Genomic DNA, 3,621 nt, shown 5'->3' with positions numbered 1-3,621 from the left:
TGGGTAAAAAGATGCTAATATGTGGACAAACTCTAAGAATTTTGATATTTGGCCTCAAAACAAAATGGCGTCGAAAAAAACACAAAATTTACCGGTTTCTCAAAAATTCAAAATGGCGCCATTGTTGCCCCTTAAGTTGAAATATGTTCAAACTCGGGGATATTCAGTTTTGCATAAAAATACACAAAAAAATTATATATAGAAGCCAAGGCAGAAAAAAAAGTCAATTTTTGTTGCACTGTGTTATCGATCCAATGCCGAATCTAGAATACGTCGCCATGCCACTCGGTCTTGGCCTGCTATCGTCTAATCTCCCATAACACCAATTTCGCGGGCATCCTCGTCGACAGCACTCATCCAACGAGTGCAGGGCCTACCTCGAAGACGACGGCCTCTATCGGCCTATTTCTGCTAAACATAGTCTTCCCTGGTCGTTCTTCCGGCATTCTAGCTCCATACCCGGCCCCCTGCAACCTGCCGTGTTTTATCCGCTTGACTTTTTTTTTTTTAAAGGTGGCGGGGAAATCTGCAAACAGACACCTGAGAAGAGAACTCAGGGTGTGGGGATGAGACTAGGGGAGAGATGCTGGGGTAGTTACACTCGCCCAGGCACCTACTGATCCCTGTCCCGACCCACTAAAACCCCTCCAGTCTCCAGCCCTGGTCTTCCCGGAACGACGGTTAAGTATTACGTCGGGGAGTGGCTTTTGGGCGTGATGCACCCTCTTTACTCCTATAACCTCCTAGGTAACTACCTGGAGACTGGTAATTAGCCACCACTGGCGTGTTGGTGGTTGACCCGCCACACACGTTGCAGCTCCAGGACAATCTGAGAGGCGGCCGCACAGACCGCGTTCCAGATGTCCGGGTCGTCGCACATCCTCCGGACTAGATTGTCCGGAGTAGTGCCAGGCCCGCTCACAGCCATCATGTTGCTCCTCGCTCTTACGAAACGGGGGCATACGAAGAAGACATGCTCAGCAGTCTCCTCCTCCTCCACGCACTCGGGACACATGGGGGACACCGCGTGTCCGAACCTGTGCAGATATTGCCTGAAACAACCATGGCCTGACAGGATTTGTGTCAGGTGGAAGTTCACTTCACCATGTCGTCTCCCGACCCAGCCGGATATCCCCGGTATGAGTCGGTGCGTCCATCTGCCTTTTGTGGAGTTGGACTATTCCCGCTGCCAGCGGAGCATCGAGAATGACCTTCTGGTACCTCGTATGCCCCTTGTGTCACGTTGGTCGAAACACTCTCTGTCCTCCTTGATGGCGATGCTAATAGGCATCATGCCGGACAAGACACAGATTGCATCGTATGACACCGTACGATACGCACTCGCAACTCTCAGGCACATGAGCCTGTAGGTACTTTCCAGTTTACCACGGTAACTGTTAGTACCTAGCGCTCTGGACCACACTGGCCCACCATACCTAAGTATGGACGAAACCACGCTGGCAAGAAGTCTTCGCTTGCTGCCATAAACCGCTGAGCTATTGAACATCATACGAGATAGTACTGCAATAGCCGATGAGGCCCTCTTACAGGTATAGTCGACGTGACTCCCAAACGTCAGCTTGTCGTCCACCATAACCCCCAAGAGCTTCAGGGATCGCTTCGAGGTGATGGTGCAGTCTCCGACTCTGACCACCGCCTGTTGCTCCGATTTACGGTTGTTCCCAACCGTGACCTCCGTCTTATGATGCGCGAGCTCCAGTTTCCTGGAGCGCATCCAGTCCTCGACCTTGCGTATACAGTGTGCAGCCGTCAACTCGACCTCCTCGATAGACTCGCCGTAAACCTCCAGCGTTATGTCGTCTGCAAAGCCGACGATCACAACCCCTACAGGGAACTTGAGTTTCAACACTCCGTCATACATGACATTCCACAACACCGGGCCCAGGATAGAACCTTGCGGAACTCCTGCGGTAATTGGGACGCACTTCTGACCCTCCTCCGTGTCGTAAACAAGTACTCGATTCTGGAAATAATTTTCCAGAATCTTGTACAGCGACACCGGTAGATGGGTGCTCCTGAGCGCGAGCGCTATGGAGTCCCAACTGGCACTATTGAACGCATTCTTCACGTCGAGCGTGACGATTGCGCAGTAGCGTATTCCTCTTCTCTTGCGCTGGATTGCTACCTCCGCCGTCTTGATAACGGAAGAGATTGCGTCCAGCGTGGACCTGCCCTTCCGGAAGCCGAACTGGTTACTTGCCAGACCGTGTACACCCTCCGTGTACCTCACCAGTCTGTTGAGGATGATCCTCTCAAGCACCTTGCCCGCGGTGTCCAGCAGGCAGATAGGCCTATATGCCGATGGGTCCCCTGGCGGTTTCCCAGCCTTCGGCAATAAGACCAGTCTCTGCCGCTTCCACCTGTCCGGAAAGAGACAGTCATCCAGGCACCTCTGCATGACTGCCCTGAACAGCCCGGGGGCCGTTTTTATCGCCAGCCTGATCGCCAGGTTAGGGATACCATCCGGTCCCGGTGCCTTGCTCACCTTTAGGGTTTTGGCGATCACGATGAGTTCCTCATTCGTAACCCTTGCCTCCTCCCCTGCCTCGACACGGCTGTCGTCGCTCACGGATTGAATGCTCGGCAGGTTGGCCGACCATCTCTGGTCTATGTCTGAGATGTCTGGAACGTCGGACGTGAGACTCGACTGCCGGAGGCCAAGGACTTGGCTCGTGGCGTGGAAAGAGTCCCTCGATGATACGCTCCAGCATCGCTGCTGATCGCTCTGCAGGCGCCAGCGCGTCTTTAGTCTTGGCCATTACGATCCTGTAGGCGTCACCCCACGGATTTGTATTGGCACTCGCACATAGCCTATCGAAGCAGGCCCTCTTGCTGGCCTTTATCGCACTCTTTAGCATCGATCTTGCCGAACTAAATGCTGCGCGACGTTCTGTCTTCTCTTCTTCGTTTCGCGCACGCTGCATCCTCCGTCTTGCTCGGAGGCACGCACTGCGAAGGTCGGCTATCGCGTTCGTCCACCAGTAAACCGGTGGCTTTCCATTCCTAGGTTGGCGAGTCCTAGGCATGGTGGCGTCGCACGCCCGCGATAGCATAGCATCTAGTTGGTCAGCAGTCGGGCGGAGCCAACTGCCCCCCTCGCGCTCCCTTCTCATTGCCTCTTCGAATACCTCGGCATCAAAGTGCGATGTCTTCCACCCGCGAACGGTCGGAGTGTTGGCTCTACCCGTCGCTTGCCGCCTCTCGTTGTTGTCTACACTATAACAGACCGCCTGGTGGTCGCTATTAGTGTAGCCATCGTCTACCCTCCAGTTCTTGATCAGTCCTGGGCTGGAGAACGTCACGTCGATGATCGACTCCGCGCCATTTCTGCTAAATGTACTTTTGTTCCCAACGTTGGCCAGATCTAGGTTGAGCTTTGCGAAAGCCCCCAACAGGATCTGGCCCCTCTGGTTCATGAAGCGACTTCCCCACTCAACAGCCCAAGCGTTGAAGTCGCCCGCCACCACCAACGGCGTTAGGCCCGTTAGCTCCATGGATAGGAGGTCGATCATCTGGGTGAACCTTTCGGTAGACCAACGTGGCGGAGCATAGCAACTGCAGTAGAACACTCCGTTCACCCAGGTTGAGACAACCTCCTGA

The sequence above is a fragment of the Wyeomyia smithii genome, chromosome 2 (genome assembly GCF_029784165.1).
Source record: "Wyeomyia smithii strain HCP4-BCI-WySm-NY-G18 chromosome 2, ASM2978416v1, whole genome shotgun sequence".
NCBI classification, from domain to species: Eukaryota; Metazoa; Arthropoda; class Insecta; order Diptera; family Culicidae; genus Wyeomyia; species Wyeomyia smithii.
This window is presented reverse-complemented; position numbering follows the sequence as displayed.